The following is a 23,750-nucleotide window of genomic DNA, read 5'->3' as shown; positions in this document are numbered from 1 at the left end:
CTAGTCTTGCTAGAACAAAATGAAACATATTGCTTAATGAAGCATACTGAAGTACACAGATATTTTTTCTGCAGCAGCTCTAACCTGATTTATTTTTAATTTGAAAAAAGCAAATCTTAATACAATATTTTGCACATATAGTACAATCAAGTACTACACTGTACTTTGTACTATATTGTGACTTGGTTTATATCTGGAAGTAAGGCATAACCCTCTTTTCCAATACATTTAATAAAAAAGAATTATCTTTTAAGCAACTGTTAGAAGTCTCTTTGTATCTGATGAAGACCTTGACTATTTTTAAAAATAGAAAATATCTGTATTCCTTTCCAGTTTTCAGATTCCAATCTCAAACTAGGCAACAATATTTTAGTATTAAAAAGCTAGACATGATAGGAGTTATTTAATTCAATAATAATCTTATGGCCAATACCTCCTCTTAACACGAATTTGAGACTCTCTTTTCCATCTTCACAGAACCAATAATCAGAAACTTCCCACGCCCACTTCTTTTTGAAGGAAATCATATGTATACATGCATATCCTTCTAAAAGCCAAACAAATTTATCTCAACACAAGAAAAAAATAACAGCCTGTACGGTATTGAGCTTCTCCAAAACACATTCTGAGAAGCAAGGGTTTTATGTGGGATTGCTGGCCAAGTCTTCACTTGAAATATACTTTTATAGTATTACCTTCACTCTGAACTACTGAATCACAGCAAAAGGCATCTTCATCATGAGTTCTCTAATGGAAACTCACTTACTACAGAAATACCACCAGCTGATGATAAACAGATGAATGATTCACAAATGCAAATGAGGGGAAAATATTCTACAATAACACATTTGATTTTAGCCACAATTTAGAAATGCATTTCCAAGATTGTTTACAAGCCATGACACATTCCTTCCAATGCCCTTGTCAAAGTCCTTTACCTGAACATGAAAAGCCTCATCCATTAATCCAAATCAACACTGCCACGACCCCCTGCAGAATCCCACTGCTGGAACAGCTCACAATATTGCAGACAAAAAGCCCTACAAACTGGCAAAGCCAGAAGTGTCTAAAAGGCAGGTATTCCTGAATCACTAAGTGGCTGATTCAGTCATCTCCAGTGAAGGCATGTAGAGGGAAACATTTGTCTTTCCACAGTGATCTCTCCCCTTGCATCACACCATGGAGCTGTCCACGATGGCTGTTCAGCCAGCAGGTAACACAAAAATGCCTCTCCCCTAAAAGGGCTGAAAATCCAGCTGGACCTCAACATCATGCATCAAGCTAAGCAGCATTAATTCCCTTCTTCAGGAGCCTGACAGAATAGGGCTGGTTTTCCCATAAAATCACTGAAATACCTTTAATGATCACACGCCTGTCACCAGGGGTCAAAAAGCCTTCCTAACAAAACCTGAAGAAATTATTACACATTTTGACAGATTTTTTCAACTAAAAATTCAGTAGCCATTTGCTATCTGACCTTCATTAGAATTTCCTTCATTATCATGTTGCAAAAATCTATTACATTACTGACTGAGGCAATTAGTCACTAGAAAGTCACTACCATGTACTCCAAACTGGGGAATCATCATTACCATTAATTTCAAAGGACAGCATTAAAAGAGACAATATCCAATATTTTACTTGCTAATTCCACTGTAATTTATATTTGAAAAGTATGTGGGAAGGTTATGGCAGCCTGGATAATCGGTCATTTTTCCTGAGCTATTTTGTTTTCTAGGGAAAGCCTCAGCAGTATCTAGGGCATCTGGGGATACCTCAGTGGAATTCAGAGTTCAAGGAGCTGTTCTGCAGTACTGATACAGTGGTAGTCACAGAGGGCACCTATTTCTACTTTTAAAAAGATCAGTACTGATGCAATGCAGGGAAACAAGGAGAGAGGCAGGGCATTCCCTCTCAAAGCTATTATAGCTTAAATCTTTCATCTTGCTCCATTTCATGTGCATTCCAGGGACTACCATGAAGACTTTGCTCCTATTATCTTCTCCTCACAGTGTCCCTGTATGATGTAAATCATGAGCTAATTTTCTGGGCTTTTGTTTCTCACATCAGGTCTGTCACCAAATGAGGACACTGTCACTGTATTTACATGGCACTTGGTGAAGTCTCAGCTGCTATTTGGATACATGATGCCAAATGAATTGCCTGGGATATACAGATACTTATTACTGCAAAATTTCAGCTATGTAGTTAGAAGGCTGCTGCAGCATGAACAGAAGAGCTCAGTAAAAGTTATCTTATGGTCTTAACTGCTTTCCATACAGTAAGGGCTTGCTTAGATAGAGAGCCTGAAAAAGAAAAAAAACAATTTAATGGAAACAACACAATATCCTACCTTGTTATTGCAAGGATTTTTATATCCAGGCACAAGTTTTTTACCCTTCTCTATCCATGTTTTTAGCTGTCCTAACTCAAAATTCCAGTTCAGTCACTTGAGAAATACTTTTGATTTTTAAGAAACAGACCTTGAAAAAAGTTAGAGGGTTTTTGGTAGACATCTCTTTAAATCTACCTATTTCTATTATGAAGTGCTAGTCCAGTACATTGCAGAAAAATACAGCTGGGAGAGATCCCCACTGCAAAGGTGTCGAATGTGACCCCTTCATGCAGGACAGTATCAATGGTAATGCTATCATCCCAGATGGATGGCTGGCTGGTCTGTACTGTAATATCAGTAATGGTGAGGATTTCACAGCCACTGCAGATATTCTGTGCTTTGCTATTATCATTTGAAAGGGGATTTGGGGTTTGGGGTTTATTTCTTTTCTCTAATTTTTAACCTCAGTCTCACTTGGTGAAAGCTTTAAGGAAGTCCCACAGAGAGCAGGGTTGTTCAAAGGGTACACGAACTGAACTGTGCACACTGGGGTAAAGAACAAATAATCTTTCTGGGCTGCAATTCCTGCAAGAAAGTGGGAAAAGAAGAAGGGTAAGAAGGTCTGAGGAGAAGTCCTGTGGACCTCAAAACTGTAGTGAACAGAACCCAAAAGCTGTGAAATGGTAGCTGAGGGAACTGAGCAGCCAGGTTAAGCACTCCTTTTCTGGCTAGGTTTCCATTTTAAGTCATGACACTCAGAAGAGAAGATAACAGTGTCCTTAACTGCAATACACAGACACAGGAAGGAGGAGGGGGGAAAAAAAGTCTGTCTCATGGTGAAAGAAGCTACTCTCTGCAATGAAACTGCAAATTAATCTTGCAAAGTCTTTGATAACTCACAGGCAACAGACTCAGAGACAGCTATAAATAAACCACTTAAGAAAAGCAGACAGCTCCAAGATCTAACTTACTCAGTTCTCCCAAAAACATGCTTCCCATTGAGACCCCATATTTCACTGTGAACCACATTATTCCATTATTCCCCTGTATTCCATTACTCAGGGGGATAATGGATTAAGTCAGAGAAGACTAGGAAATATTCCTTGTCAGGTGTGTCCCAGGAGTTAAAAGAAGCACAGCTCTTGTATTCCAGAATTTCAGCTTTTAGTCAACACAGGACTTCAGAGATGACAAGGACATGGGTAACAAGGTGACACTGGGATTTTAGTGCTGCCACCCAGGTTTAATTTGGGGGGGGCACAGGCACTTCTGGCACCTGAATGGCACAGCCCTGGTCAGCAGGGAGGCACATCCAGCCCCCTGACCAAAGGATTTCAGCCTTGGAGGATTTTACAGAGAAGGGCTAAACATAATTTGAGTAAACCTGAGCCTTGGTAATTGAAAGAAGAATATGGTTCCACAATGGGCTAAAAGCAATCAGCGAATGGGCCATCCTGCTGCCACATATTCCAAAATAATACAGCCAGCTTAGCTTTTTTTTCAAAATACTCTTGTCAATGTTCAGACTAATCACAAAGAGGGAAGATAGCCTCTATAATAAAGCTGTTTATCTGAAATTAAAAACTGGATTAATTTTTTCCCTCCTACACTACTAGAACATCATCCAATTTCTATCATCTTCCAAAACACTTTCTAATTGAAACATTCGCAATTAGAAACAAACGAAAAAAAAATCACAATTGCAAAAGGTGTGTAATTAGCAAACCCAAAGGCACACATCTTTCCACAAAACTGATACATTTCAGGCAGTAAATGCAGTCCCCAAATGCACCTACTATGGCAGGGCTGGAAGGACAGCACAGTTTGTGAGCTCAGTGTGTGAAGGGACCAGCAGAATTTTGTGTGCTGTTCAGAGGCAACAGATGCAGACCCTTATCTGCAGGACTGCAACAGCCCTTTTTCTAAGTGGAGACTAAACTTATTTTTCAATGCATTAGTTTATCCTGCAGCACTGTGTCCTTACTCCAGGAAGGATTGTTTTCCACAATACAAAAAGCTATTACAGATTAACTATGTGAGCAAACCGGGATGTTAAATAATTGCTAAGTAGAGAAGATGAATAAACAGCTCTATGGATCTGCAAGTAATCAAAGTGGGAAAAAACATCAATTCCTAACATTCAGCATTTAGCTATAATCTGCTGGTAGTGGACACAAACAAGAGTTCATACAAACAGAAGAAATGGCACTGAGTACATATACAATTTCTGGCAATAAGATAATTAGTCAACTCCAAACTTTAAACTATACTTGTAAAATCCTCCCAGCAATGTCATGCCTGAGGGGAGCAGGGTAGGGAAATGGGAAAAAGGAAGGTGAAGGGAGAAAAAATACCACCATCCAACCAAAGAGATTCCTTTCACAGTCATGGCATAAATGACCACCACCTGACACAGAAAATAAATAACCCAACCACCTGACACAGAATGCACTACTTTAAAATACACATGAATATGGTTACCATGACTTCTGACACAAGTGCATTCATAATAAATTTGGGGAATTACAGTCCAAAATATTCATGAACTGACTGAACTAAATCAGATAACCCTTGGTTATGGAGCTTAGATCCTGGAGGATTACATCCAGCTGTGCCAGACTTAAGTCTACAGTAGATAAGTGATACAAGAAGGAAGACAGTAAAACATTTTTAAAGCACATTTTTGCTAGTTTACTATCTGGACCCAGGAAACAGCACACCAGCCATAGTGCTTCCATCTGCCATGCCTGCCAAGATCCTTTCTTGCAAACAAGCAAGACCCAGATGGAGTAGCACATAGCTGCTCTTGAACTACCCTGAGAGCCCCTGCTTTCACTTCTGCTCACACTGCCTAAATGGAAAACAATCTCAAACCAAATATTGAGCACCTTTTTCTTTAACCTCAGCAATTCTTTTTGCAATGTGTGGTGCCAAGCCTCATTTGTTTCCCTTTTTCTATAAAGAAAAAAACCTAGAAACAAGAAGTGAGCCTCCCTACCCAGCTAAAACTGTAGCATGGATAAGCAAGATTTGATCCCAAGTCACTACAATCACTACAAGGCATAAATAAACTTCAACTACCACAAGTTCAAGCTCATATATATGTTTCTTGCTGCTTAGTTTGAAAATAATACCTACTAGCTATAAATGATAGGTTTTGCTGTGCCAATATTATGGTCTACTAAGTACAAAACAGCATTTCATTAGCAAAATTGAAGTGGCTCTAACCATCTTATAAGTGTCCTTCTTTGAAATGTATAAATTAAACTGCAAATGGACAACAATAGGAAAAACATGTTCTAGTAGAGGCTGCCCTAAGCAGGTGATCCTTTCCCATGCATACTCATTTGAACAACAGCAGGGCAATAATGACTATTTTCAGGATCAGACCTTAATAGTGAAACATACCTAATTCAGGCTTAACTGTCATTTTATCAAAGTATTTTTACATTGCAAATTTAAAGACATTTCTATTCCATAATACATGGGATGAGTTACTTGTTTTGAAAAAAGCAGCTTAAATATTTTTTGAATACCCACCAGATTTCCTCCTGACAAGGACTAACCCAGTCTGACTACACATCAGACTTCTAACACTTCATTACAAGGGCTAGGAATTACAATAATTAGAGACTCTTTTGTGTCCAGGGCTAGATGGAAGACCTTTAGTAAATGGAGGCAGAACAAAGCAGCAATCACTGCAGCTTTACAAAGGATCTAAATCCCACACTTCATTGTGTTCTCTTCTGCAGGAGCAGAGGAATGAGAAAAGCTGTCTCCTTTGCAAGGAACCACCAGGCAAGGAGGGAATGAGCATCCAAGTGGGGAGTATCAACAGACTCCCAATTCTGATCTTCCCAAGCAGACTGCTGAGACAAAGAGAATGACACAGATCTCACTATCCCAGTATCCTTGTGTGGGAAAAGGTCATCTGGAAGCTGGCCTAAAGCTAACTGGGGTACAACTGCAAATTTTCATCCTGTAACACAAGATCTACAGAACAGATAATGTATAAATTCCAATGTTCACAAGTCAGTGAAGGTTATGGGGAGAGAAACAGGCATGGAGGTAATGCATAAGCTGCTCTGTAAAAGAGAAATCTATTAAGGGCTTATATTTTGGACTAAGAAACACAGAGGGAAGTGATTACTCCTCCTTTAAAAGAAAATGAAAGGCAATTTAAGCCTGGAGGTGGCTGATACAGAATGCCAGCTGAACGAGAGGAACTTACAGAGGCCTCTGGGACTACTGGAGAGATGGAAGAAGAGTTGCAGGAAGGTAATTAGAGCTTCAATAGAAGAATAAATACTCCACAGGCAATCCACAGGTTCTCCTCACCTCTCACCACTTCTCTCCAGCAGTGACATCTGCTTGTGCAAGGCAAGGGGAAGCTCTCTCTCACTCAGCCCATCAGTTACTAATCCTCACTGGAAGCACAACAAGGGACACAGAAGCAGAGGAGCTGCAGCTCTCCCTGCAGGCTCCGAGGGCGGCACAGGGGTCTCCCAGGTGCTCACCCGCAGCAGCCAAGCTCCGGTGGAGCCACGGCCCCAAGGGCACTCTGAGACACAAACACACACCCCAGGGCACTGAGGCATTATCCAGGGTAATTTTTTCCCTGTGTTTTTCTCCTTCTCCCCTTCTTCATGGCCCAGAGGGAAAGAGCTTGCTGTTTATAGGCAGGCTGCTGAAGCAAGGGGTAGCACCTTGCTGGGGAATGATCTGAAGGGAGCAGGAGGAAGAGAGTGATGACAGCAATCCATTGAGGAGTCACTATCTCAGCTTTGTTCTTGTGCAAGGCATTTTGGTTATGCACATGGAGAGCTCTGTCTCTCCTTTGCCCTGCAATGCTGAAACAAAGTGCCATGATGATATTTCCAGAGGGCCTGCTTTATAAGGAGTACTGAAATAATTGTGACTTTGATAGCCTGGAAAAATGCTGCAGCAAATTGTGTTCAGCACTGGTCCTGGCCACTGCCATGATTCTGAAATCTGTTTTGTGCAGCTCCACTCTGGTGTCATCTCTCAGCCTCAGGTATGCTGCACAGAGCAAAGAAGGTGACAATGTTCTGGATTTCAGTCAGCATTCCTTAGCAGGTAGAAAAGCTGAAAGAAAAGACAGCTGCACAGCTTATTCTTTACTCCACAGCTGAGGCCAGTGGTGTCAGCTAGGATTTGCACTGCAATACCACATACTTCAGAATTGCTTAATAAAGCTGTGACCTCCAAATTCAGCACTGCACTAAGAGAGTTTTGCTCTGTGCCCACAACAAGCAGCTGCAGAGATGGGGAAAGAGAAGACTTAGGTCGGTCTCTATGCAGGGAGAGAAGTAAAGCAAGCTGACTTCTCTGCTAAAACAAAAAAGGTTAAGTTCCTTTTGTAGCCAAGGCTATAACACAAATCTTTATTACTATCCTTGCTTTTTAGATTATTAATAATCTACCTGACAGTCCACTTCCCATAAATCTTTCCTGAAAAGACTCAACTACCAAGCACATGCATTTATTTCAGGTGACTTGAACAGAAATACTTTTATAGTGCTTTTTTTTTCAAGGATTTTCCACACACAGAGATCCAAGACCAAGTCCAGAAGGACACTAAGAACTCAACTTGAGTACAGCAAACAGGATTTTTTTCATCATCTTATAGGCACCCACTCATGTTTAAATAGTAAACTTTCTTTGAAAACTTCTTCTGTATTGCCTCACTCTCAACAGCAATTTACAGTTTCCCTTTACAGTGTTTTTGTGTGTTCTTTAGCTGCTATTTAGGCCACAGGTTCCCAAACCAGAAGGAACAGATCAAAGGCATTCACTATGGGAATTTTCTATATCTTCATTTCAAGCTGGACCCCCGTGTGTCACCTGTATGTTTACATAAACTCGGTCATGTTTTAGGTAACTGAACACATTATAGAAACACCACAAACAAATGAAACTGCTACAAGATTATTAAAATTGCTAATCCACTTCCATGGTACTTTTGTGTTTACTCAAAGCTGTAGTTAAATTTATCAAGTTTCAATTCATTCAAATATTCTTCTATAAAATAAGATTTGCCTAAAATTTTACTGTGATTAGAAGGGGTCTGACAAAAAATCTTCTTTGTGAGACCAAGTAATAATTCTGTTGATTTTAATGCTGTCAGCTATGTTGAAGTAGGAGAGAAAACTATCTCCCTACCTTCTCAAGGCTTATTTCTGTGGATGCTCACATGTGCATGTTCTCATGGGAAACCAGAAACCAGCTAGAGCTCGCTCTCCCAAAAACCATAGACAATGTGAAAATATTTTCTGTGTCAAAGTACATGGAGAAATGTTAGGAGAAGTGCCCACCCTAGAAAACATCCCATAAGAGAAAGGTCTGTGTTCCAGATTATGCTTTTGCCACCTCCTGAAGGAGCACAACCCTCTGAGCCCAGACCCAAAACCAAACACCCCAAGAGCCTGCATGTGAACATCTCACCCTACAGCATCTGTAATCAGGAACTAGGATGGAAAGTATATCTATATAAATATATATGTATATATATATATGTTAATGTATCTAAATCTCTAGTAATGGCCAATTAGGTATCTACACAGTGACAGCAGAACTGCATACCACTTGTTTGATTTGGTTCAGAAAACTCATTTAATGTGGCAAGCATGAAGTGTAAAACACTTTTCCCTAGGGAATGTATTTTTATACAGTAGGATAAATTTAATATTTACTTTATTTCAGTAGACTAATTTTTCCTCCAGAATCTGAATCAAACATAGGATTTACTGAAACATTGGCAAGTAAAGTGAACTTTATTTTCAAGACCAGAAAGCTTCTTTCTAGTGTCATTGTTATATTTCAATATCTGGTATTCTGCCTTTCTAAACATTAATTTATTATTTTTGTTGTTGTCATTGTTGGAAAAGGTACTTACCATTGGTTTAGTATGTGGTACAAGTATTGGAGCACACTATTATGATAACTTATTCTCCTTTTTTTAGAGAGATTAGAAAAGTCACTAGGCAATTACACTCAGAAAAAGCTTTGGAAAAATCTATTATTTATATTTAGTAGGATTTCCTGTATTTTGCTGTTTCACATCTAAGCCCTACGCTCCTACACAATGGCTTCATAAAAGAATTTTTATAGTTTCCACTTACATACAGTTATCTACCCCTCTTAAACTTAATACAAGACAGATTTCTACAACACAGGGTACAGGGCCACTCAAAACCAGAGCAGAACCAACACTCCTCAATCAATTGTTTAGGAAAAGTGACTTCCCTAAAAATTATCCCCAAAGTAAAGTAAAAGTAAAAAAAGAAAGAACCCTGTTGAGAGTTAAGGGAACACACCTGAAAGTTCCCAGGAGGCACAGCAGCACCCACCTGGAGACAGGCTCAGCTTCTGTACCTGGGCACACTAGTGGGAAAAGCTCCTCTGGGACTGGTTCAAAAACCCGACACTGATGCTGTCCCTGTGCCTGACAGTGCCCAGGATAAGCAGCAGAGGCAGTTTTGTTTCTGTCCCTTTCCCTGCTCCCCCCAGGCAGCACCTGAGATGAAACCATTGCTCAGGTGCCTCTCCCAGTGCACAGGTCCAGCCTGGCCTTCTCTCCACCTTCTTCACACAGACTGCACCCAGAAGCTATTTCTATCCTCCTCAAGGGTTTCACTGATATGCTCATTAAGGGTTTTAGATAGCCTTGCACCACCCTCTGAACAAGCCCTGGTGTTTTCCTTGCCTGTGTGGGCTGAGAAACAACAGATAAATCTGGAGAACTGACACCAATTCAAAGCTTTAAAGGATGCTACTAAAGGTAAAGGCAAGGTGCCTCAAATTACTAAGAAAATCCCTCCAAGAGCATCTACTTATGTATTTTATACTATTTTAACACATATTTGTAGTTCTGAAAGGTTAGTTAAACATTTTGCCTAAATGTGTTTTTGCTAAGAAGTCTCTTCAGAACAAACAAAAAGAATGAACACCCTATTATCCAAAATCAAAAAGGGTGATACCTTGTTCTTAATTTCACCATATTGAGTTGCATTATAGTTAAAATCAAAACAACTCAAAGAAAATAATCACAACAAAAAATCCCCAAAGCCAAACCACCCTTCCAAAGTGAAACTTTATTTCCATTCATCAGAGATAAAACTGTATCTTCTGTAAAACCTGTTCCAGAGGGAAAGAAAAAGGCATGGCTTAAGATCAGCTGTTTGCCTGACTATTGCCCAGAATGAGTCTGAATACAGCCACTGGTGTAAAGCAGTGTGTGCACCATGTATCCATTCACAACCTGCTCAGCTAAACACAGAAGTTTATAATCCAATGTTGTGCAGCTTGTCACTAAAAATCTTATAATTACATCCCTGTTTGGATGACTACTGGGTTATTAATGCTCAGCAATAAAGATGAAAGTAGACAATTTATTACTATTTGGCACTGAATGTCAATCAATTCAACTAAAAAGAACCTATTTAAAAATAATAAAAAATGAATTATATCTAAGCTTAGCATGCTTCCTGCTTATCTGAAAAGTCTATCTGATTATATTGAGTTAGTCAGCCAGGTGGATTTAAACCAATGTATTTGAACTTCACCAGCATTATGGGATCCCACTGCAGAGCAATAATTGTGAGACAAAACTGAGCTAACAGAGGATGGCCCAGAGTCTCTTTTCAGTGCTATGTGGATCAGGGGAGGCTGTGCTGCAGGGAACCACTGTGAGAGCAGCAGGAGCAGGGGCTCTCCGAGGCTGCAGCCACAGCCAGCAAACAGAGCTGGAGCAGCCTGTGGCTGGAACAGGGTGACACAGCCAGAGCCACTCCGTACTCCACTAAGAGCACTCTGTGCAGGAGCTGCTTTGTGCAGGAAGAAATTAGAAAGATGAGTCACCATCAATTGGCATGAAGGCTCTGGGATGTGACACCTCCGGTCACAAAGTGGGGACCAGCTCTGCTTGTACTGAGTATCAGCAAAACCTTCTTTGCTGTTGTAGCACAGTAAGTATTATATTAAACTGTTCTTCCTGATAAAGATCTTGTGAAATTGTAAGTAAAGCATAGTTCAAAAAAAAAAAAAAGCCTGGGAAAAAACTTGCCATTTCCATTAAATATTAACCTTCTGAAAGAGCAAGTAAGGACTAAAACATCTCTTATCTTAATTAGTTTAGTAGAAATGAATTTAATTTATATTGTAAGGTTGTATTTTCTATTACAGATCCAGGGCAAGGAAGGGCAAACTTTTTAGAACTATCCATTTATATAAAAGAATATTATTGTTTCAAGGATCAGCCCAATAATTTTTTGGTCTTATCTTTAAGCATGGACTTCAGTGGTGCTCCTATGTGCATCTTTTGCCAGAAACATTAAGGACTGAGGGATTGAATTCACAGTAAAATGCAAACAAACACAAAACAAACATTGGTATATTGACTTGAGTACTCTAATAGTGGATAGAGCTTTGTCTTCATCCAATTTGACTTTCAGTTTAGTTTGACCTCTCAGACAAGAAAGTCTAGACATTGAACTTGATTGAACTCAACAATTTCCCTTTCCTATGTTGTTCTAAATAATTTTAAGCACACAATCACTAATACAGCTAACACCATGACTTAGACTCTAACAGTAAAGCTGCTCACAGGAAATGTACTTTGACTGCAGAAACAAAAATGTCAGTATTTGACAGGAAAATGCCAAAACCATGTCATGTATGGAAAGTTGATGTACAGATATATACATCAGAAATAAAACAGTTCTTTAAAAAGGCAAAGAAATGCAACTATTAGCCCCCTCAAATCAATAACCTCTGGTAATCTCTGTGACCTAACAAGAGAAAGCACCTCCTCAATTCTTCCCTGCAGCTTTGACTTTTAGTGTGAAACATTACAAGTGAAAATACAGTTCAGGTTAATTACAGGAAAACATTACTAGTGATGCTCACGTGTTAATTCTCCCCATGCAACACAAGCAGTTAAAAGCTAATCACACAGAAAGACCATTATTTTAATTATCCCTATTAAAAATAACATGTAAAGGACTAAAATGTTATTCTTTCCTATGAGCACTGTCTTAATAGAAATGTTTTTTTAAAAGCAGAATAAAAATTCAAACATTGTCTGGACCAAAACTTTTTCTTTAAAAAAACATGCTGTAAACATGTTAATAATTGGATTAAAAATTACTTCTTTGAGTTCTCAGGCATTGCCAGGACACTAAGAAACCACAGCTAGAAAAGTTTTCCTCTTAAAATGAATTAAAACTCAGACCTCACAGTTGGTTTTTTGAATACCACACAATCTATATGGGTGTAATGTAAGACTAGTTCTTATTTATTACTCAGCAACTAGGAACCTCAGCATATGGGCCAAGCCAAATTAATCATCAACCTGATTTGCCAAGGCACAGGAAAATGATGCTCAGATACATTGTTTATATGTATTTTAAATCTTGACAAAGCAAGAAATGTTCCTTATCATTAGGTTGTCATCCCCTTGTAAGAACTGACTTTACCCCTAGAACAGACCAGTTGCTATTCTGTCCAGTGGTTCTGTACCAGCTGAATGACAAATACAAATATCTTACAGAAAGAACCATCTTTCTCAATTCCGCTGAAGTTTGAAGAAAAACTTTGGAGTCTGTACAACCACTGTAAGCTGTTACACTTACCTCAAGTAACCATACTAACAGGTGAGGCTGCTCTTTCATTAACACTGCCCTTAACAGAGACTGTGGTTTAATTACAACAGATTTTAAGCAGCATTCCATAAAATGCCCTGTGAGGATGCTGGATGGCTACAGAGACTTACTGACAGTCTGCATTCTGTATTGTTACAGCAAAGCTTTATATTCTTAAATTGCTAGAATGCTGCTCCTTCTACACTTTACTTCCCTAGGACACATGCATTTTGAATATCTTTGATCTTACATAATCTTCTAACTACACAACTAAACCTTACAAACAAAGTCTCCTTTAATTCTGTGTTCCTGCATTTTAATTCTGTTTCCTCCACATAATGCAAGAATCTGTAAATTTAAACAAGTACAAGCCAAACATTATATATAAATATTTAAATATTTATGCACACACATATACCCACACACAGACAGTACTTGCCATTTCATTCTGAGCCTTTTAGAAGGACAGAACACTTAAGCAGGAAGTAAAAAAAAAAAAAAAAGGCATAAAAGCACATATTAGGACATCAGTACTATTAAATCTCCCAAAATTGCTACAAATAGATGTTTACACAAGAATCCTAACAAGAAGTGCTGAAAAAGGAGTCTGGTTCAAAGGCCGAGAGTTAAGAGCTCAATTCGCACCTGATTTCAATTTCAGTCTGGGTGTATGCAGGAGCCAGAGCAGTCTCTTGTCAAAGTGCCACTCCACGGCAGGTGTAGCAGGGACGCGCTCCGGTGTCAGCACACGCCGGAACATTGTCTGAGCGCTGGATGTGATACATGCCAGCAACCCCTGCCTCCACAGCCAGGAATTTATTATCCACAGCCATTCCCAAACAGCTCAATCGCGGGGCTACGCGTGAAACACCGAGGCGCTTCGGTGTTTATTACCTTCGCAAACAACAAAATATCACCGTCCCTCCGTGCTGTGCTCCCCGCAAATCTGCGGCAATGATGCAAAGCAGCTTTTTTTTTTTTTTTTTTTTTAATTCCCTTTCGGAATACAAATGCCTGCCTTCTCCTATTGCTGCCTGTTCCTAGCCGAGACGCACTGTGGACAATAGTTTCTGAATCAGCGATACCTTCCCACACTGTTGGCAAACACTGAAGAAATAAATAATACCATTGTACTACAATCTCGGAAGAAAAGGGGGAAAAGAAAGTAAATAAACAAATTAAACCCCAGCAGCTTAAAAAAAAAAAAAAAGCAAAGACTACATTAAAACACGGTGAAAACATAAGAAATACCAGCGGTTAAGGATGAGGATTAATGGGCAGCAGCGGCAGTTATTGCGGAGGCACGGAGAATCCTCCTTGCCTGGAACTCATGCAAGTAATGACCTCTCCAAGTGCTGAATCCCGCGGCTCCGACACCCGCACCCGCACCCGCATCCCAACTTGGCAACTCCACCGCGCAATTACAGCGGGGGCTGCCGGGGCCACGGAGCCCCGAGCGCTGCGGAGAGGGGAGGAGAGCCCCGGGCATGTCGGCAAGTAAGAAGTGAAGAGCATTTACCGGCAGCAGCGGCGGCGGCAGCAGGTTGAGCAGCCCGAGCGCCTCTCACCGTCTCTGGGCGATAACTTCGCACCGGTGCGGATTCCTTCAGTGAGGAGGGGACACCCCTTCCTTCCCTGCCCTTCCCCGCCTTGGCTCTGCTCTCGCTGCGCGTCCCGTCCCCGCTGACACCGGAGCGGAGGCGGCAGCGGCGGCTCCGGGCAGCGGCTCCGGGCAGCGGCAGCGGCGGCAGCGCCTCAGCCTCGCGCCGCCCCCGGGGAGCGCGGGAGCCGCGGCCGCGGGGGGAGCGCGCGCCGGGAGAGCGGGCGGGCAGGCAGGGGGAGCGCGCGCGCGCGCGCACGCCGCGGTCCCGAGGCGCGCGCACGGCCCTCCCCGCGGGTGCCGCGCGCGCGCCGCAGCCAATCGCCGCGCTCGGCGCACGGGCGCGCGCGGCGGCGGCGCGGGGAGGGCGGCGGAGCGGGGACGGGGACGGGGACGGGGACACGGACGGGAGCGGCAGCACCGGAGCCGCCGCCGCCAGCGCGTCCTTGTTGCCTTGACCGTCCCTGCGCACAGCGGGCCGTGCCCCGGCCGGGCGCTGCCGCAGCGGCGCGGGAGGCGGGGACGCCCGGGGTCCCCGGCGGCGGGATGCTCGTGCGGCTCGGGAGGGGATGCGGGTCAGGGGAGGATGCGGCTCGGGAGGGGATGCGGGTCAGGGGAGGATGCGGGTCAGGGGAGGATGCGGCTCGGGAGGGGATGCGGGTTGGGAAGGGATGCGGGTCGGAGGGGAGGGTCCCTTCCCGCGGCCGCCGCTGCGCAGCCCGAGGAGCGCGCGGAGGCGACAACAAAATCTGGGCAAGAGGGGAAAAAAAAAAAAAAAGAATTGTTAAAAAATCGCTTCCATCTTCTTGCCACGAGTTAGAGCCGTTCCAACGACTGTTGTCACTTCTGCAGAGCAGAATTGCAACTGCTTTAGCCTCAATCATCGTGTTCTACATAATGTTACTTCCAATTTGTGCGCAGAACACTTATCTTTTCTCTGAAATCATTAAACGTTGACTATTATTTAACCTTTAATTTCTCCCTCCACATTGCTACACATCTGTCAGACCACCAAAAACAGAAGTGTTAAAGCGGAGTAAATCAGGAAACAAGAGAGTGACAAAGTACAAGGCACAAGCTGATGGCAACCTGTAAAACTTGGTATGTATTTTTGGCAAGGCCAGGAGGAAAGTAGCAACTGAAATTAGCCAGGAACCAGAAACAGCAGTAAAAAGGAGCCTTGGACATGGGCAATGCACAGCAGCAGGGCTAACAGTGCCACAGATCGACTTCATGACTATTCCATACCACAGAAAATCCCTGTAGAGAAATGCAGCAAACTGGAGCACATTGGATTCGCTGTAGTTGGGGAAAGTGCACTGTAAATTTCTGATTAGACAGAAACTACAGCAGAGTTAATTTTCCAACTGCAACTGTAGTTCTGTAACTGTCAACAAAGAGCCAGAGTTTTAAGGGGCAATCCAGAAACCAGCAGGGAAGCATCTCTCAGCTTTTCAAGGTTAATTGAGAAAAGGGGAGAGTTGAGCATACTGGTAGAGCTTGGTAAATTACATGCAATGCTATTGCTTGAGGACTGCATCTATTCACAGGAGTGAAGAAGATCCACAGAACTACAACTTCTCCCTGGCCTTGTCTCTTTCCATGGCATTTCACAGATTTCAAGATATGTCCTTGTCTCTAAAGCTGTGGTCAAGATTTTAATGTATATGCAGTGATGTTGATTCTGCAGAGAAACTTGTGTGCAGATATACTGTGGCAGTCATTTTACTGGAAATAACATTTCTGCTTGAAAATAAAGTAGATTGCAGAAATGAATGCTAGAGAAGTCTTAAAAAGACTGTTGCAGTTAAGTAATGAGTTGTCCCTATCAGGAAAGAAAGACAGAATTACACTGAGCTTGGAAGTAAATCTTGTCAAACTACATTATGATGGATGTAAGTATCAGTGAAAAAGGTAATGGAAAGTCTGTAATAGCAGCCCATAAAACATTTGACTTGATGCTTATGATGATTAGGCAAATTAACAAAATTCAGAATTCATTCAGCTCATACAATCTAAAGATACTTGGAAATCTTCACCTCATTGGAGTGACATAGAGAATATTAGAAAGCTACTTAAACAAACCAGTGATTTGAGAGAGAACAAGCAAATGGCTTATTAAATGCCATGCAGCAAGGGTTTGTAGCTGGTCAATTATGATGGATTTGGGTTAATGGCACACACCAAGCCAGTTGCCTTGGTAAGGTGGCCTCATTTGTTCCACAGAGCTGGTGAAGTCAAGGTCAGGCATCTAGTGAAAAAGAACACGGGTGACATTTCAGGTTGGGGGATTGTTTTCTGGAAGGCAGTTTACTATAAGCAGCATGAGTTTGTCCTGGTGAATAACTGAGTACATGCTCCCACTGTTCTGGGTTAGTGAAAATGACAGCTGGGAGTGGATGAGTATCAAAACAAAAATAACCAGAAGTTACAAGTTGAGGCAGTATCACCAAGACCAATGTGGGAATACTGGCTTTGTGTCCACATTCAGGATTAAAGTTAACTATATAAATCCAGAATATCTGAGAGAGAATTATTATAAGTTTTAGAAGAATAAGCGTGTTTTATCCCTAAAGTGAGTGTCCTAACAGAAGACAGGGAACCATGCTTCCTCTTCCTCTTGTTCTCTGTTTAAAGTGATCTTGGATTCCTTCAGATGTGGTGGTACAGCTTCAATGGAAGACAGGTTTGTTCCTATCCCTTTTATCTGCAGGTAAGGGTATTCTCCTGGGAGTGGCAGTGAATATGCATGAGGCTGCAGAGAATAACCCAAACACCTAATTTTCTTGGGTTAGGTCTCTAACTACTGGATTAGTCAGTAAAAGGTGACCATAGGCTACTCCTCCTTTAGCAGATTTAATACATTAGCTCTGTTTAGTTCTTTGGAGGAAAGAATATGCATGCCTACCTTCAAGAACAAGTTCCAGGCAGCAAATCTGAAGTGAATATAAGTGTGTTTCTTCAGCTTTTATTTAGGTGTTTGGGGAATGAGGCTGCAGCTGTGTCACTGCCCTGTTGCTGCAAGAGCCAGTGCTCCATGGCTGAGCTGAAAAGGCACAGCCTGGAGCCTGCACATGTTCCCAGCTCCAGCCCTCAATGCCTTCAGGGGCTCTCTCAGAATCACCTTGTCACTTACAGAGCCTGCTGACAGGAGAGCATCTTGTCCACTCTCAGAAGGGCCATGGCTCTCTCTTTTCACACTTCTTTGAAAAATTGACCTTCAGTGTGATTTGAAAGGAAAGAAGAAAGGAGGCAACAAGAAAGATTAGCAGTTTACTGGTGGTAACTGCTGGATGCCTGTCCTCTTGCCTTTTAAGCACACGTTTGAATTTTCTAACCTGGAACTGCTGATTTTTCAGTGTGTCCCTATACATCATTATTTCTCTATTAGTATGTATATGCTCCACCACACACACTGCTATAGCTTGATCAAAACAGGCATGATAAAAGGATTTCTGGAAGCTGATGCTATATAAATACATTTTACAATGAAGGGGAAATTTTAGGAGTGCAGCTTGTTAGTAATAGGAACATTTTACCTATGGAATGTGTATTCTGGTCTTGCTTAGATTCAAAACAGGATCTTTCTGAAAGTTATATTGCATCTGAAATGTAAGTTACAGGATTGATGGAGTGGTTACCTGGGGGAAGTTCACTGGCTGGCATCACACAAGAGGTCACTCCAGCTGATAGCCATAATTTTTTCCAACCCTGTAAGCTGGAAATTGTGAAATGCAATGATCCATTGTAACAACATAAGACTCTTCAGAATAAAGAGAGAGCTTATCTTCCTGAACAATGCCTCTCAAATGTTTTAATGTGTTGTAAAGAGGATTATTTTAATTAATTGGTACAATTTCCTACCTTTATCATATATACTGCAATATCATTAGTCAGTCGTGCACCTGATTTAAATGTCCAATTTTCATTCCTAATCCTATGTCTGCAATTGCATAGTAAGAAATTATGGAAAAATTAATAATAATAAAAAATACACATAAGAGTGTTTCTCTCTGTTCCAAGGAAGTAACCACACCATGGTATGGGAGAAGTAGCTGTTTACCATGTAGTGAGCACCTAGCAGAGAAGGAGTGGCATGATACACAATTTTAACACACTGGTATTACCTTCTTTGGTAATTCAGGAAGTGTGGTGTATGTTTGACATTGCAATAAGCAAGTTTGTTTCACCTCCTAAATATTGCCAGAAGCTCGGTGTAATTCATCAGACAAAAAGAAAGGAAAGATGTTGAAATTGTACTAGTATTTTCAGGTAGTTTCCAGTCTCTTTAGCCTTTTTTCTTCCCTTCCCTTTTATAGGCAGCCTTATTCTTATAATTGTAAGAATGATAGCCTGTCTTTGAAGTGGCTCAAATGGAAGCACCAAGCAGGTAGAAAGCCACTTGCAATGTGCTTGCACGGCTCTCAACAATGCAAAGCCATCAACAAAGTTGCAGTTTTGGAAGAAGAAGAGGGGGCAAAAAAAGATGGAAAGTCCTTCCACCTGCTCGGTAGAAAGTTAAGAAAATGTGAAGACTTTTATAGGCATGGAATGCTGTTGTACTTTGAGGAATTGCTGTCTGCAGATGAGCAGGTTCAGTATGCACAGCCATCCCTAGTGGATGCAGAACTCTGCAGAACACCCCCTGTGTGCCTTGGTGTGTGTTCTGTACACAGCAAACTCTGAACTGACACACCTGGCCTCCTTTTTCCCTACAGCTGACCACAAATAGTTGAAAGGAGTTTGGAAGAATATGGCTGTCAACAAAGTGTAAAGTGGATTAGTACCAGCTGCAAGCAAATGATGAGTCTTTGCTCATCTGGCTGACCAAGAGGAGAATTCACCAGTCACTGAGAAGAATTTTTGTGTTTAAATTGTTCAGCTCTCAGGAAAAACACATTGTGGGTGTTAAAATTAGGTGTCACTGTTGCAGAATTGGTAGGATGCCCTGCTTCCAGAGTAGTTATATTTAGGATTATCACATAAGGCTTATGTGATAATCCTAAAGCACTAATACAATTGTTAAATAAAGACACAAATATCAGGGCCATTCTTACTCTGTGAATCAGGGCCCAGGTCTCTTACCTTCTTCTAGCCCAACCAGTTACTGGAGTCATATGGTTTCCAATGACTTTCTAGATGCCAGATCCCAAATACTGAAATCTGAGTATTGTCATTGCTGTTGGAACATTAATGGAAGACAGAGTTGTTAACTATTCCTCAGTTTGGCTTGGCGAGCTCCTGAGTGTAATTGCAATGTTAATTCTCTCAGCCATTTTAATGACTCTGACACCACAGAGGATGAACAGTTTCACTTGTATTGCTGCTGCAATTACTGAGAGGTTGTAGCCATTACATTAAGAAAAACTATTTGCTTTATGTACTTGTCTGTATATGGTTTTTGAGAGTGGGAGAAAATACCACCAGGTGATTATGATAAAAACCATGGAGGTCAGGGGGTGTTCTGGATGGCAACAATGAGTTCACTGACAGAGCGAGCTGAGGATGAATTCAACATTTATTTCTGATGTCAGGAGTGGTTTTAGCTCAGCTCTGCCTGAAGTGGTATTGGTGTGGATGAGGTACCCCACAGACACACACTCTGCATGAGATGGAATGAGGCTGATTTTAGGTAAATGGCACCACACACAGACAATTCTAGTACCTAGTCTAAGTGAAAGGTCACTGCGATTGGTTTAGTCACAAGTGGTAGAATAAAATATCTGGAACATTATCCAGAGAAGGAAAAAAAGGCAAGTAGGAAGGTGTAAAGGATGAAGTAGCTATTTTACATAAGATTGAAATTACTTCAGTCAGTCCAAGATTTGAAGCCAGCCTCAAAAGCAATGTTAAGTTTGCAGTCTGCTTCAGCAGTGAGCCTGTGAACTAGAAGGTGCATGTGAAAATGCAAGGAATAACTGGGGACACAATGAAGAGAAAAAACCCCAAAAAAAACCAAAAAGCAAAACCAAACCAAACCAAACCAAAAAATCACAAAGAAACAAAACAAACAAAACAAAACAAACAACAAAAACCCCACAAAAAGCCAAGGCAAAACTAGAAGTATCCAAAACATAAACAGAATGTGCAGTTTGTGACAGTTTGCCTTCTGAGTGATACACATCTACCCCTATATGAACTGCCAATGCAAACTTCACCAACAGAATTTGTTCCTTTTAAATAAAAACACTCTGGAGACTGAGGGAGGAATTAGAGGGTGGGGAAAGTGGAATTTGTGGTCTGAAAATACTTTCACAGATCAGTGAATATTTTAGCTTTCACAGGCTCACTTCCCATTATGAAATATAATAGAACAATATTTTTTCTTAGTACACAAGGTCTATCAAGAGAATGAAAAATGCTAGATAATAATAAACCAACATAAATTTTCAGAATTGGGATAACATTTTTTTCCAGCAGTTACCATGAATTCTCTGGCATTGCACAGCATTTTTAATAAAATAATTAAATATTAGAGGTAGGTCTTTAAGGAAGCTGTTAGTTAATTTTACTTTTGCTCTGTTCAACCTTAATTTGGCCCCATCTTTCATTGCTAACTTTTATGTTCTGTGCCTTCTTTTGCCCTCTTTTCTTTTAATGCAAAGTATTTCCTTGAAAAGGACTTCCATACAAGCACACAAAAGTATTCAGCTGCTTAATTTATCTTCTGACAAAATCCAACAACTCCATTCAGGATCAGAGCCCTTTTTTTGCTACTGACTAAAGAGGATGACACAGTCCTCTCTCTGTGAAGGTCGTGGTTTAAGTGCCTGATTTCCTGAATACTGTATGAAAGAAGGATGATGAACTTAGCTGTTATCAGCTACTTTGTGTGAGGAAAGGTGCAAGATAAAGAGGAACTTTTCATGCCTGATCTCCTTTCATTATCTGTTGTGTTAAACTGCACTGAGCAGTCCCTGAGAAGCCCAATATTTAATGCATTGGCTATAGCAGCACTGGGCAATAGATTTATAAAGTGATATGGTAGACACAGTTTACTTGCTGTAAATATGTATAATGCAAAGAAAGACATCCATTTATCACTTCTACCAGTATGAACTCCTGCAGTGCAAAAAGAAATTAAGGCAGCCATAGAAGAATGGGAAGTTTGAGCAGGAAATATGTTTTCAGGGATGTAGAATCTACAATGTGTGTTTTAAAGTTACAAAAATACCAAGAATCACTAATGAAATTATTTTTTCATCACTAGTGAAACATTATTTTTTTTTTAACTGTAGATAAATAGGAAAGAATAAACGAAAACTGAATTGAAGGGTTTATTATGTCTGGATGTTTTATAAAGTAGAAATTTAAAATGCTGGAAAAGGGAAGAGAATGCAAGTAATCCAAGGAATAAAGAGAATATTTACTCAACAAGATTGGTTTAATGTGTGTTTTCTTTTCTGTTGTTTTCTTATTTTAATATATATATATATGATTTTTAAAAATGTCATGTTTGCCATATAAAATCTGCCAACTTAGTGATCCACAATTTCCTTCTAGGTTTAATGTCACTTCACTGTAATTTTTCTGTATTTTCAAACAGTTTCACTTTCAGTGCTCATTAAAGCAATTATTTCTTTGCCTCCAAAGGAATTTGAAAATGCTGGTTAGCACCAGTACTTGCTCAGCAAGTTATTTTATTAAGTTATTCTTCCTATTCTCTTCCAAAGGGATGTAGGTATACTTCAGTTATTTAAAATACTTGTGTCAGTGCTCTCATTATTCAGTGTAAAATGTGAAAATGGCACATTTTCACACTGATACACTTTTGCAGAACTGACATTTGTGAAACTCTATTTATATGTTCTCTGCATTCTCCTGTCCTGTTAGTGTTAAAAAGGTGCAGGGAATCCTTTGTACTATTCCTGTCATAATTTCTGATTTCAGGAAAAAAAGGTGTAAACTGAGACTGTCAGATCCTCAATGAGAGCATATACATGGGATATATAGGTACCTCAAAAAGAGAACTTTAAATTCTTTCATTGTCTCCTGAGGAAAGTGAAACTTATTTTACTAATACCAATATTACTTTTTTCCAAATTATCACTATTGAAATAGTAAACTGATATAGAAACTCTGAAATATAATATATTCAGTATAAAAACTTGTACAAAAAAATTAATATAGAAAATCAAATGCAGTCTTTACATTGCTAGTAAGATTCTGGAACTGGAATTCACTCATCCTTGAGTTCATCATGCACAATTGATCCTGAGCATGCTGCAGTCTCTCAGGTCTGATGACCTGCTTCACTTAGAGAAAAACTGACTTTTCCAAATAAATATGACTCTAAATATAATTAAGGATATGTGGCAGCTCTGTAGGAAGACACAATCCATACTAATTCATTCATGTTCAAATTCAAACTCCAACACACGTCTAACAATGGGCCGCACAAAACTTGGTGTCTGTCCCTGACGCCGATTGTTACTCCTGGCATAATTAAGCTTGCCTCTGGCAATTAATCACCTTGCATGCCAAGAAACAGCGTGTTTGTCTTCATTAGCCTCCTGCATGGGAGCCTGCCCTTTGTGCCATGGAGCAGGAGCTCCAAACACCTGTCTGGCTGCTGAAGGGACAAGGATTGGCTGGAAGGGACCTGGATTCCATGGAAGGGAGGTGGATTCCATGGACAGGATGAGGATTCCATGGCAATAATGTGTATTCCATGGAAGGGACCTGGATTCCATGGAAGGGATGAGGAGTCCATGGAAGGGAGGTGGATTCCATGGAAGGGATGAGGATTCCATGGAAGGGATGAGGAGTCCATGGAAGGGAGGTGGATTCCATGGAAGGGACCTGGATTCCATGGAAGGGATGAGGAGTCCATGGAAGGGAGGTGGATTCCATGGAAGGGACGAGGATTCCATGGAAGGGATGAGGAGTCCATGGAAGGGAGGTGGATTCCATGGAAGGGACACAGATTCCATGGAAGGGATGAGGAGTCCATAGAAGGGAGGTGGATTCCATGGAAGGGAGAAGGATTCTGTGGAAGGGAGGTGGATTCCATGGGCAGGATGAGGATTCCATGGAAATAATGTGTACTCCATGAAGGGACCTGGATTCCATGGAAGGCACAAGGATTCCATGGAAGGGACAAGGATTCCATGGAAGGCACAAGGATTCCATGGAAGGGAAGCAGATTCAGCCA

General features: G+C 41.0%; 1 protein-coding gene across 1 annotated transcript in view; it reads right to left on the bottom strand.

Moving 5' to 3' along the window:
• The window catches only part of TENM2 (teneurin transmembrane protein 2), a 619,525-nt gene extending 604,826 nt beyond the window's left edge, over positions 1 to 14,699 (bottom strand). The window contains exon 1 of the mRNA XM_066560474.1: positions 14,516 to 14,699. The gene's annotated coding sequence lies outside the window, so the exon portion shown is untranslated. The remainder of the gene's footprint in view (positions 1 to 14,515) is intronic.
• Positions 14,700 to 23,750: the final 9,051 nt, after the last annotated feature.

The sequence above is a fragment of the Molothrus aeneus genome, chromosome 15 (assembly GCF_037042795.1).
Source record: "Molothrus aeneus isolate 106 chromosome 15, BPBGC_Maene_1.0, whole genome shotgun sequence".
Classification (NCBI taxonomy): domain Eukaryota; kingdom Metazoa; phylum Chordata; class Aves; order Passeriformes; family Icteridae; genus Molothrus; species Molothrus aeneus.
The sequence above is the reverse complement of the archived record's forward strand: the minus strand, read 5'-3'. Positions and strand labels throughout refer to the sequence as shown.